Below are 14,282 nucleotides of genomic sequence, written 5' to 3' on the forward strand. Positions count from 1 at the left end.
GGACAAAAGATGGCTGTCCCAGGACACAGCTATTTCAACTCTTCAGAGGAACCTGGCAGCTGTACTGGCAGTTGAGAGACTTCTCCACCATGAACAGGATAAACCATTCTCAGATTATTATATTTTCCCCTGTCTGTTAGCGTGTTAGCAGTTTATGTAGGTATGTGCTCTGCCAAGTTGCATTTTTGTTGGTCAATTCTAATTGGCAATAGCTGTACTTATGTAATGACTCATAATTCATTCATTATTCATATTGTGCTCGCTCACAGAGGAATTGTTGGGTCTCTGTAAATTAAAGAGTACGGTCTAGACCTGCTCTATGTGGAAAGTGCTCTGAGATGACTTTTGTTGTGATTTGGCGCTATATAAATAAAATTGAATTGAATTGAATTCTTCAGTAGATCAAGACAGACCTCAGAAACAGGCTGCAGGGGAAAAGCCTGACAGCCTGTATGCGAGTCAAAATAAACAGACCCCCCGTGGCTGAGATGGACTACCAGAAAGCCCTGGAATTTTTCTTTAAACGACCCAGGAGAATGGCGTGTAGTGATCCAACATGCAGTCTGTGCTGCAAAAAGTAAGGGCCCCATTTTATTTGCTTATGTCCGTATCTCCTTCATGAGCACTGTTCTGAAAAGAGACTATATAGTTTAATGCAACATGGTAACAATACTACTTTGCTTGCTTTCACCTACCCAGTCTTTTTTGACTCCAGTGCTCATGAAGGAGAGGACACAATTATAAGCAAATTGAATGCACCAAGTGACAATTTTTCCTTTAGGCCTTACAGTGATCACTTTATCTTTCGATTGATCCAGCCAATTAGGACTTGAATACAAGGTTTTTTGTAGAGTGTTGAAATGTGCCCAGCATTCCAAGGCTGTAAGAATAAGTAGCCAATCAGGACTTTTTTCTAGTTTTTTGTACAGTGCAAAAACTTTGATATTATTTATTTTAATTTAATTTCTTTTGTTGCTTTTGTTGAGAACACAGCATTCCAAGCTGATCTGAGAAATGATCCAATCCGTGACTCAAAACTGTGATACGATCCAAACAATGAGTTGAGTGATCCATTGCACCTCTACTGGTTTGTATAATACTGAAAAAAGTATCTGTTATTTTGGCAGTGCCTCTGTATTGAACTAAACTTTAAAGCACTGCTGATCCATATCCAGCCAAAAGCTATACTACTCTGATCTTCACTATCACTGTGGCTTTTAAACACTCACACAAGACAGCGGTATTTGGGTCGTTTGAGGTCTGATGAATCAGGTCCATACAGTCAATTGCCCTCGTGACAGCCTGATCTATTATTATTTATGGTGAGCAGAGAGGATTTTGGGAGGGTGGGGGTTGGTTGGTTGGTGGATAGGTAAAGTGATTTTCCCTGCAGGCTGGTCTGCTATTTACAGTATAGGCTGATAATAGTGATGTAACTATGTTACCTCACAACTCAAACTATAACTGCCCCTCTCACTGTAAGATCACTCTGTTATTCCGCTTGAGATGTCACTTTTAATATTTAGCCAACAACAAATTCGCATGAACAACAGGTGAGCATGGCTTCACCTGTCGTGAGTTGAATCAAAATGTTCTTTCCAACTAACTGCAGAAAAACAACTCTATAATTGTGCTGACTTCATTTGGGCACACTGTATTTTACTGGGCAGGAGTAGAACAAACATGTCCAACTGTAAGGTCCTCTTGGATCTAGTTGATATTGAATTGTTTTGGCCTCTGTAGAATGGATTTTAAATGGCTTATGCAACACATACAGGTTCAGTTTGTACAGTTATGATGGTGGGATATTGCACCATGCACATTTTCTGTTCCATGTCAATCTATTGAGGGAACCCCGTTAAGTAATATCCAGGCTTGGTTCAGGCTGTACAACCATCCATGAGGCCGACAGGTGGCTGCTAAATGGACAGATAGGGCACTACATAAATTCAATTCCAGAACTGTAAATCCAGTGGACATAAAACCTGTTGCATAAACTAAGCCATCCTTGATGTAATACACCAACTGCCCCAACAGGGTTACTACAAATGAAAGATTTTGACTCAGATGTGAGTTTTGCATTACCAGTCATTTTTTTTTTTAAAAAATGGAGGGAAATGGAGGGATATTATAATTTTAGTTAAAGTTCCGAGTATCTGTGTGTGGTGCTCTTGTTTTCTGTCTGTTAAGCTATGGTGCCCAACATTACTCTTGGTACATATACACCTCTTGTCTTTAATCTTCAATACAAATCACTACTGTTAACAATCAGCAAGTGTAGCACAATACAGTAGCTTAAACTGAATTACCTAAATATAACCCAAGCCAGACACAGAAGTTGTAGCAAAAGGGCTAATTTGAGAAAAGTACTTTGCTAAGAGTCATTGCATTACAAGGTTAACAAAGGATGGCACTTGTTGACATTTACTGCAAAACGCATGCTGTTGCACGTTGTTCATTCTTGGGTGTCTCCATAAGATAATAATTTTAAATAAGTTATCAGTGGAGAACATAAACATACACTCAGACACACACACAGACTGAACGAAGGTCTAATCTGATAGGTTCCAGACCATCTATTATACCCCTTTTAGTGCCTAAAAATTATCAAGTGAAACAAACCAAGCTGCAGGGATCATGTTTTAAGGATACTGTTCAGGTTTTACAGCCTCAGAGGGATATGGCAGTAGCTGTACAGCACTAATTCAATACTATTGGTATGGGTACAATATTAGTAAAAAGCACTGGATCAGATATTGAAATACACAAAGTTACAATTCATTAAAGCCATGTGTTTTTGACAAAACACGTAGCATACTTGTCAGGACTGGTTAATTTAACTTTGTTAAACTAAACAAGGTCAAGGCGCTGATTAAAATCATGTTCAACAAGTTCAGTCATTATCCCCTCTTCCACAAAATGTGCCTTCACTAAGGTATAGAAAAGAAGCCAGCCAGGCAGAGGCAAGTGGTTGGCTATTAGCATAGCAGTCAACATTTAATAGCGTTGGGGAAGTTTCTGAATTTCGATTAAGAAGTTTTGTGCATCAATGCTAATCTATTCAAGAGAGATTTGTAATGCATTCAAGAAGTGATTACTTTTCCCACCCCACTGGTCGAGCTGTTTGATCTGTTTGTAGGCAGGTTCGACCTCAGCAGAGAGGTGGCAATGTTAAAAATAAAACAATTAATCAGGTGAAACTTGGCTTTATGTGAGCAGTCACTAACCCGTTTTTGGTGTCTTCATCCATGCAGTTACATACAAAATCTCATTAGAATGGTAAAACACATTCTAGGCAAGTGCTTCAGTCAGCTGTGCTATGACAGCAGCAATGAAGCTGCCTGGTCCTCTCCAAGAGCCACCTCCGCACCACCACCAAGAAAGAGCCCTCTAATCTGTGCCAATCAGATGACGCTAAACAGCCATTTGTTGTTGAATTGGGCACCAGTACACGCCCCCACCCTCATTTCAACAGCCACTGCAGACCCTAGCAAAATGCTGGCAACGCAGCAAAAGCAGGCACAGCAGTGAGGGTGACAGAAATAGCAGAGTGGTGAATAATAGAGAAAAAGAACTATGGTGTAATTAACATGGTGGCTGGGGGCTGATGTACTGTGGAGAGATAAAGCAAGAGAGAGAGGAGAGGGTGTTGAGAAAGAGGATGGAGAGGAGATATGTAGAGAAAGATGGGAAATTAAATGTATTAAAGAGTGGGGCGTTTAAGAAGGGGAAAAAAATGGAAGAAAGCAAGAGGGAGAAACAAACAGGATTGAGAGGGACAGCAAAAAAAATGTAAATGGAAACCAATCTAAGACCCTGTCAGCAAAGCCAAAGACTAATGAAACCTGGTAAGAGACATGGGCTTTGTCATATTCAAATCATTAGAGTTGGGGCTGATCCAATCCAATATCAGTATCAGGTGCCAATACTGACGTCATTCACTCATCGGCTTTCGGACTGATGTTTACCGACCCACGTACAGATCCAGATTCCATAGTCTGTTGTTTTGGCCAGCTGGGAGAGAAGCAGAGCTCACGAGCATCTATAGATATCTAAGAACGAAGAGAAGATGCCAGCCTATGGCCTGGTCGCGAATAAGGAGAGTGTAAAAGCTCGGAGAATAGCCGACACCCCACAGAAGCTGCAAGTGAGGCAGAGGGAAGGAGACGGAGCTCAGCAAACACGGCACGCTGCACCCGCAGGCCGCTGCAGGAAAGAGGGACACATTTTGTGGAAAAGCTGAAAAGTGGTGAAGGTGCGCTATTATTTTGGCTCATCCCTATTAGTTAATATAGCTGGACTATTCCACCTTACATCATATGAACTCTTGATGCAGTAGGAAACCGAGACAGATAAGTCTGTTGATTTGTTTTCACCCTCCGTATTTGCCAGTTGGAGACGCTACGAGGCGGTCAGGGACTAGAGACCACCCGCATGCTGCAACCAAAGCTAAAACAGAACTGCTCTTAGCTAAATTGGAAACTGGATCCTTTTGCAACTGATGCATTTTATTTTTCTTTAGTGATGTTTTATTTCTTCTAAGAGACTTTGACTTTTAACCTGTGTTTTAAATCTGTTCTTAACTTGTGTTTTAGCTAAATAATAAACTAATTTGTTTTTAAGCCCAGTTTCTGTCTGCATGCTGTTTTGGGTTAGCACAACTCCCCAATGGAAAGTATCGGAAAAGTAAAGTCACACTCCACACACTCCTGTGTGGTTTACTGCAGCATCATGTAACCTTACACATAATACCAACAATAACAACAATAATAATAACAATGATACAGTAATACAGTAATAATAATAATAACATTCAGGAAAAAAGAGGTCTGGTATCCGTTTCGTTAGATAGCCAAACTCAGGTATCAGAATCTGATCGGCACTGAAAAAAAGTGGATCAGCGCATCTCTACAAATCTGATTTAAAGAGGACGGATTATGTTTTTCCTTATTTTCAGTCATATATATAATGTCAGATGTTCATATTAAAGTGTCAAATACTGTAGTAAACGTATGTAGAAGTAATCCCTGTGAGCAAAGAGCACAGGCTTCACACTCCTCAAACTTTTTTTCTACTTTCAGCCCGAGCTGACGTCAACTCGTGACGGATTTCTTTATATGGTCATATGCTCCACACACAGCGCGCCAGTTCACTGCTCCGCTCCACTAACATCATGGCATTTTTCCATCGTTTTGGGGGTAGTCACACCAAGCCATGACTCAAGTTGAGCTGGCATGCTGTGAGTGTTTTTCTATCACACAGCAGAGCAAAGTAGTTTACCAGTTGGAGGTGTGCTGGTCGTATGCAGCTCTTCATCAGACATCATCATCATTGTGGCTGTTTCTGCTTATACTTCCTCCCTGCATTATTTCTGACTGATCTGCCAGAAAAAGTAAATATATATCTCCATATGTTGTTGTGTCAACCGGTTTTTAGCATCGCTAACGAAGCTCTGCTAATTCGTGAGGAACACGTTTAATTTCCTGTAAATTCTTCACAATAAAAGTCTCCTGTTATTTTGTCATTTAAAAGCTTTTTATTCAAAGCAGTAAAGCAAGAATTGTTGGGTTTGCATCAGTGGTAACTTAACACGACTGATACGGCTACGCCTCAGCAGGCTTCCAGAAATCTGGCCAATTAGATAGAGTGGGCTCATCACGAGGGGGGCCTAAAAGAGACAAGAGCTAAAACTGCCTGTTAGAGACAGAGGCTGAACTGAGGGGCTAAATAAAGGGTCAGTATAAGATAAATAAGGACTTTTTTGAACTGTGAATCATGCAAAGCTACTCTAATGGAGTTCCAGAATAAAAATGTAGAGCTGGAAATGAGCATAATAGGTCTCCCTTTAATGCAAGGATTATTCTATGCAAAAATTAACAAATGCATGTAAACAAACCTAAAATGCATATATCCAAAGCAAATCTGGGTTGCTGTTAAACAAGAAAAACAATTTGATGCATTGCAAAATACTGGTACATAAAGTCCAGAGATGGAAGAAGAAAGGCAGGGACAGAAACAGAAATGTAGATGATAATTATATGTTCTTAGATGGAAGTACATCTTAACATGGTCTCACTAGCTCTGTTTCAACTCTGTAATTCAAGGTTCAATTTTTACTGGCAACACGATGTACAGTACATTTTGAGATAATTGAAAAAACAATTTGACAGTGAAAAAATGATGTCCTGCTATTCATTGATTCACAGCACAGGTGACTTCTTTAGCCACAGAAAATAAGCCATGGATTACATCCATCAGAAAAGAGCTGCAGATTTCCAAAATGGTGCAGCTCTGCGTGGGCAACAGTGAGTTGGAACAGCACTGCAGTAAGGAGAGGAGTGAGTAGGACTGAGAAATGAAAGCAGCTCACTCTTCCATGTACTTGTGTATGTGTGTATGCCTATGTAAGAAGGAGCCGGAACAGCGGGATAAACAGACAGACAGACACGTGGACAGTAGGTGAGAAATGATGTCTTGATGAATGACAAATAAGGGAATTATGAATAAAGCCACAGAGGAATTCTACACAAAATTACAAACACAACCTTCTAACATACAACAGCTATGTAAAACTAAAAGAAATGCACATTTTCTGAAAAGAAATCTACATAAGCATATGTTGGTAATTGTTTCTCAAAATGACAAAAAGATCAAGTGTAACATATTGTAAATCATTTTCAATGCGTGTCACAGCTGCAGGTTGTCATTTGTTATCTTGACATTCAGTATATGTTGTGACCTGTTAGTAGCTGGTACAGTCATAAGGCTTAGTGGTAATCAAGCTGCAAAGTAGGAGGGACCGCTGGTTCCGAAAGTGATTTTCTCCATTCTGTATTCCCATTTTAAATTTCTTTAAACAATATCCTCACTATTACCTAACATAGTGTACATCTCAATTCCCTTAAATTGCACCTATATTTCCCTCACTTGCGTCTCTTCTTTGCATCTTAGTCCTTCCCAATGAAGATGCAAGGAAATGTTGCAAGCAGAGAGGAAAGGAGTAAATGTGTTTTTAGAGAAATGAGGCGTCCTTTCCTCTGGAGCATCGCATGAAGCAAAGTCCATTTCTGATGATGGCAGCAGCTGATCACAGATGGATCAGCTGTCAGTCGGCTTTAACAGCTCTTGCGACGTTTAATGGAATTTGGGTCTGCACACATGTGCACTGTGCTAATACTAAAAAAGGTGATCACTGCCAGAGCAGCAGTGTTCTCTCTCTGTAGCCTGTTAACCGTTTGACAAACACCTGCACATGAATAAAACCCACATTCTCTATTTATACTGTGTCCTTCTCAGAAGCATGTGAACCATCTCTACTGGCAGAATGTATTTATATTATTTATTAATTACTTGTGTCTATATTAATTGATATTCCGATTTTGAATTCATTATTTAATAACCCAGAATATGTTAAGGGTGTCTTTTGAATACTTGAAGTTATCTATTAGACTAAATGTTTCAAGGAAAATGGAAATTATGTAACTCACATCAAACCTCAGCCTCACATGTGACTGAATGAAAACGACAATAAATAATGCTTGAAATGTGTTTTTTTATCCATAATAAAAGTTCATTGGGGAAATAACAGATCATGAAAACAAAAGTCTCTCTAATAAATGAAGAAAGTTGTTTATGGTTGTTTTGTTGACCAGACCTACAATTACCACAGATGCACTATTTTTAACTAGATGGTGAATCAGAATATATAATATAAAATTTGGGAGTGATACGCTTGAGTTTAATCTGTAATTTATCTGTCAACTCAGTTATGTTATGATGTATCAGATCAGTGTGATCAGCTGCAATGTCCATTCAATAACTGAAATTTTGATGTCTAACAAGTCTAACAATAAAAATAACACTGTTTCCCAAACAGCAAAGTTGTGTCTTCCCAAGGGTCTGTTATGGAGAACATTTATGAAAAATGATTATGAATGGGGACTGTTTGGCTACTGGATCAGCAGATCATAATAACATGAAATTGGTCACCATCAGTTCTATGTGGAATGATAGAAGCACCCCTACTATACATCATGCTGTGAGAAAGCCCAAGTCAAGGCCTTTGTCTTGAACATGTCGGAGGATGATGATGATGATCACAATGAGAGTCTAAAAACACCTTTTGATAATATAAACAAGATATGACAGCAAATGGATATGTTCATAAAAGGAAAAAGGAGCAAAGGTGTGAAGAAGGAATAGCTTTGTGAGAGACTAGACTAATGGCCTCAGTATAAAACTAGTTGCATATACCTTGTATAAAAGGTGTGGATAAAGTAAAAGTTTAATGCAGGCGGCCGTAATGTGCAGTCAAGTGAGGAAGCCCTGTTCCTTCCTGTGGCTTTCCGACTCAGGGCTGTGCCAGCCTTTAACTGCGGCCAAGGAAGCTGTCTCACATTCCAACGGGAAACACATCTCAGCCACTTCCTCTTCCTGCTTTCCCCTGAGGAAGTGACAGGTCGGATATGGAATGGGTGAGCCATTCATACTCAAGACTGAGGTCTGGGTGAGACTGACTTTCAAGAAATAAAAACACTTACAAACTGCTTCTGCAACAGCTCAATAAACAACAGATTATCTGCTTGAGTGTTAGGGTGTGTTAACACTACTCTAGTGTTTTTATCAACACATGATCTGTTTCAACTAGGACTACCTCCAGCTGCCACTATTAGAATATAATATTCCTGCAACTCAGAGACAAGCAAGTACAGAGTCTCCAAAAAAAAACTCTTTGATCAAGGTTTCGGGATGTCCCTTCCAATTATTGCCAACATTTCTACATTGTTACTGTACCCAGTCACATGTTAATATTACATATATTTTTGCCTCCTCCTCAATGTGTTTAGAAATCTCATGAATCACAATCCGCAACATATATGCTTTACTTCAAGGGGGAACTTTTTTAGCTTTGAAAATGGTTCCACAGAGCAAACACTGTAGGTTTCCCACACTGTGTTTAGTCTTTGACACCACCCACCACTGGCTTTTATGAATGTGTTTTTATTGTGTCTGTATTTTTATGTTTACAGCTTCTGTCTTTTATTGCGAAGCACTTTGTAACATTTACTATATAATGATGCTATATAAATAAACTACTTTTTTTTTTTTTTTTTTTTTTCTGAGGATCACGCATAATTTCCATAAATGTAAAGACTGTGTTTATATGCTTGGCAGTTTTTAGTGCCACACAACCCACTAATCTTGTAGAAATACAAGCTCTAAAAATAGTGCGACATGAAGCCAAAACTAAAGAGATGAAGAAGTTTTGCTTCCATGTTTCCTTCGTTTTGTCTTCTCTCATGCTCGACACTTGTTTATTTCTGAGAGAGTTATGTATTGTATGAATGAATGTAACATGGATATTGCACAAATGTGATCCCTAAAAAATGTCTGTTGAGGGTCCTTTGGGAGATATAAATCACATTTATAGTTTTTTTTTTAGACTCAATACTTGGACAGAATAGATGCTTTCACAATGATTGCTTGAATCAACCATGCACAGTGAAATGACTGGTTTTTTAGAAGGTAGCCTGCAAGGTTTTATTGATTGTATTACTTTAGTCTATTTATCCAAAACATTTTCAAAACATTCTGGAGAGTACTCTGCACAGATCATCTGCAGGGCCAACACAAATAAGCAACCCTGTCATATCTTCAACATTAGTCATGAGGTTAAAAACATGACAATATTCACCATAAAAAAATGTCTAATTTGACCTAGAAAGCCTGGAAGGAAACACAGTACATTTTATTTCCCAAGGCTGTCTTTTTCTGTCTGGACTGCAGCCGTTTTCCAAAAGGTAGAAAAAGATGGTGGTTTGAATAATATCTGACTCACTCAGATACACCCATTTACTGAAACTGGAACTGGACAGCACTGACCCATAGTTACCCTAAGGCCATTGTCAAAACCTACACATTGCTTACCGCCCTTATAGCAGTAAGGAGTAAATTGCGGCATTTGTACTGGAGCTCCTGCTGATAGGTAGGCTGAGATTTCTGCCCAATTACACAGGGAAAGGGTTGAAGCGGGATAAGGCGGTACGCTGGAATAGATCTAATGAGGACGTGGTATGATTGCTGCGGGACTGGAGAGACACACGCTCATTTGTGCCCACAGCGAGAGTATTCGATTGGCACGGAACGGCCAGAATGAAGTGGCAGGGAGAGGGGACGGAGATAGATAGGGAGAGATAATGGAAGTGAGAAGGATTGATTCCTCACTCAAAGTGAGAGCATGTGGGAGGAGATGAGATGCCGAGACTGAAAGTGGGAAAGAGGGAGATGGATACAGAGAGCAAGTGAGTAGTCAGTCCATTAAGTCAACTATCCCATCACCCTCTTTTCTTTGCATCCATCCATCCATCCCTCCTTCAAACCTCCCCTCACAGAAACACAGCTGGCAGAGGAAGCACTACTAGGGGTACCATCTATAATGATACAAACCCCTTAAAGCACAGTCTCGCAGCATGTAAACACATCTGAGCCTGTAATATAACTACTGACACTTTTTCAAGGCCGTGCAGCGTTTGCTAGGGGGCTGAGCAAAACACGGAAAACCAGGGCAAATATGCGACGGGAAGGCTGTTCAAAGAGAGTCCATTACCATTCAGGCAATATATAATAGGCCGATGTGGACTTAGCATTGAATATAGATATAACCATTGTGTATCCTTTACATCCACGTATAATCACACGACATTATACAGTCGGTGTTGCAGTTTGGTGAAGGAGGTTGCTCACATAAATCAATGTATAGTCTATATGTTATAGATAAGGATGCTGGTCTGTGTTTGCTGCCATATATTTTCTCAAACAAATATTGAAGATTGGGATTAAATCTCCTTTATTAAAACAGACTGAGTGACTTTAAGGGTCCTTAATCATCTGGTGATTTTACTGACCGCTTGTGTTACTTCTGGACCCTGATGGCTTTTAATAGAACGCTTTTTTTTTTCTTCACATTTTTCCTAGCTGTTTGATCGCTCTCCATCTCATTATATTCTTTTCTTCCACTTTCTATTATCATCTCTATCTTTCTTCCCTGGTGTGTTTTTCGCTCGCTCTCGCAACCATCTCTCATTCCCAGACTTTCTACCCCCCCCTCTCTCTCTCTCTCTCCCTCGTTCTTGTGTGAATATAGTAGTGTCTGTATCTGTGTGTGTTTGTGTGTGTGTGTGTGTGTGTGGGAGGGGATGAGAGCAGCATTGCTGGCTGGAGGAGGAGGTGAGAGAGAAAGAAAAAGAAGCGAGAGAGAGAAAGAAATACACACAGAGAGAAGCAAAGCATTTACTGGAACAAAACATGCAGTTTCCATCTCATAGATAAGAGCCGCCTACTCACCACTTTTTATCTCACAGCAGATTACTCCTCATTTTTACAATCTATACTATTCCCAAAGCAATATTATATTATATTATATCATATAGGACAACCAGACCTTTAACCATTTGCATTTTTGACAGCCATTTGAACTACATTAAATGTTGCAATACGCACCATCTGTCTAGTGTCTATGTAGTATATTTAAATTTTGGTACCAAGTGCTTTGTGCTTGGAAAAAAACCATTAAGTTGACTGTGAATGATAGGACTAATGCATATACGGTGAATTGAGTGGTGTTGAATCTTTTTCAACACAATCGCAGCGATAATGAGCGACACTAATTTCATCTATGAGGTGTGGGAATGTAGCATATTTAGTTCTTCATGGAAAACATCATGATTGGATGAAAAAATTCTTGAGCTAAACAAATAAAAGCTGAGAAATAAAGAGAACATTTTAGAGAAGAAAAATGGATGCTGGTCGTTTGTTCAAAAGAGGATTTGAAAAGGGAAGCCTGTCGCTAAAAACTTGATAGTAGCCTGATGTAGCACATTTTCAACAAAAGGCGGCAACAAGGACAGACTAAAATTGGTGTTCTCTCTCCTGCAATATAGTGATTTTCACTTCGAGAACTTTAGAGGAAAGAATACGTGCAGCAGAATAACAGTAACCTTGACAACAGCTGTACCGGCGCTGCCTGATGAATTTATCCCCCACACTTGTCTGAACCGGTGCATGGACAGAAGACCCTCGAACCCGACAGAAAAAGCTGGATACTCACCGCTGATCACTCTATCTGGTCAAGGCCGATGAACTGCAGATGACACAGCTTGAAAGCTCTCCGGTGAATCTGAAAGAGAAGCGGATACTTTCTCAAATAAAGAATGATGTACATGGTGAAGTTAGCCGAATTAGATTCAGCGCAACTGGATGATGAGTTCACCCTGGTGGCCCAGGGACAAATGAATCAAGTGATTGTGAGGGATGCACTGATTGGATACAGCTAGGCTTGTCACGATAACTACTTTTGTTGCGTTAAATGATATTATTGTTTTATAACACCATTTTATGCCACAGTTGCAGTTAACATGGTAACACAGGTTCAAATAAAGTACTGTTATAATAAAATGAATCAAAGCGGAAGCACTGGTGATTTAATCTCAGCTTATCTCGGGATGGAAGTGATGATGTAGTTGCTGTGAAGCTTTTATTGCACTTTCAGTATGAGCCTAGTTGTCGTAGTTGTTGTGGGGGGGGAGCTGAACCTCGCCCTCGGTCAATGTCCAACACATACAGTGGAAGACAGAAACAGCATGTCTGTAAATGACTCTTGACTCTACCACCAAGACGTGGTAGAGACTCTCAGAATAGTTTTTTTTCTGTTCATTCGGTTAGGCGCTGTGAAAAAAACGTTTAGGCGCTGCGCCTAAGTCTTATAATGGTGGGAAAACCCTGACTTTTATAAATTGCATCCACATTTTGGCAAATTCAACAATATTGCGCGTTTTACAGTTGATTCGACTTTTAATATCAAATTCCGCAGTTCCATCCATGTTTTCCGCCACATGGAAATCATAGGACCCTTCCCAAACCAAGAAATAGAAACATGAATAGAGAATGGCTTTGCAGACTCACTGTATATGTTGAACTATCCAGACAAAAAGATGTTTTTTCATTATAATCCCAACAGGTACCGTATATCTTCTCATATTCCTTAAGATAGAAGTGTCCAACATCACTGAAAGACTGGAATCTGGTTTTGGTCTTACTGGTATTTCCCTCTGTAGAGACTTAAGTTTGATTTGATTTTCATATCCAAGGAGCAAAATCCAACTGAGAGCGATGACCTGTTTTACAACAGTGTGCTGATGAAAAAAAGATACAGAGACAGAGTGAACATCAAAAGCAAGTGTCAGTAGCTTTCCCTTTGATGACGTAAATTCTGAACTGTGACTGAGGAAAGTGTGTGCAACTTAATGACTCTTTATATTTTATTCCACTGTTATTGTTGTTATTATTAGTTTAAATTCAAGAGGGATATACCGCAATATGAAAAATCAACAGTTTCTGTCTTTTGTAGGAGCCAAAAATCTTTCAGCTTGTTTAAATTAACTCTAAAAGCCTCTGGGATCAAAATATCAGTGCTGGATTATCTCAGAATGGTTGCTGTAAACCAAGTTCGAAGTTCATCAAACACACTAACAAGATTCTAAAAGTCATCATGACTATAATGAGGCATGAGCCTTAATTGCCACAGTCTAATGAATGTCATCCATTAGAGCAGTAATAGAATTTATTATAATGCTCATACCCTACTAGTATGAATGGGCACCAAAGAAAAGGATGCAAAGGAAAATCCCAAAATATGCCTCAAACTGAATGCTAACCAGTACAGTTGGTGACAAAGGCTAACAGGCGTGGAGTGTGGAGTGAAATCACATCTCAAACAAGTGATCTGGCAGTTGTTTTTAAACACACACCAACACACATATTTCATTTCCTCTCTGGAGAGGCTGGCTGGATTTCCTGGAGAACTGCGGCAGCAGCAATCGCCAACTCTGCAGACTGTAGAAACATTTGTAATAAGTTCCATCTGTGTGGTCTGTGAATTCATTTGAGATGCCTTGATTTGTGATTTGTACTCATGACTACAAACATTCATATTCTAATTCCCACCAGATATCACCAGTCCAGTAATTATCTTGTTTGCCCAGACCAGAGGCATCTCGGTTTGACAGGGCTGACAAACACAATCTGCGAGGTCGTGGCCTGATGTGATTGAGAGGTTAATTGGTCAAGCTTTGAAAAAGACCAATTCATTTTAAATAGAGAGTCAGCTAAGTGGTATTGATAATATGTATTAAAAAAAAAAAAAAAAAAAAAAAAAAAAATGTAATCTGAGCCGAGCAAGGAATTTGTTTCCTGTGAGGTATTAGCAGAACACCGAAGCTCTTGTG

General features: G+C 39.5%; 1 protein-coding gene across 2 annotated transcripts in view; it reads right to left on the reverse strand.

Moving 5' to 3' along the window:
• sipa1l1 (signal-induced proliferation-associated 1 like 1) overlaps positions 1–14,282 on the reverse strand; it is a 97,413-nt gene that overhangs the window by 54,566 nt on the left and 28,565 nt on the right. For both annotated transcript variants that reach the window (XM_042390326.1, XM_042390325.1), the window contains exon 3: positions 12,107–12,175. The gene's annotated coding sequence lies outside the window, so the exon portion shown is untranslated. The remainder of the gene's footprint in view (positions 1–12,106; positions 12,176–14,282) is intronic.

The sequence above is a fragment of the Thunnus maccoyii genome, chromosome 17 (assembly GCF_910596095.1).
Source record: "Thunnus maccoyii chromosome 17, fThuMac1.1, whole genome shotgun sequence".
In the NCBI taxonomy this organism is placed as follows: Eukaryota; Metazoa; Chordata; class Actinopteri; order Scombriformes; family Scombridae; genus Thunnus; species Thunnus maccoyii.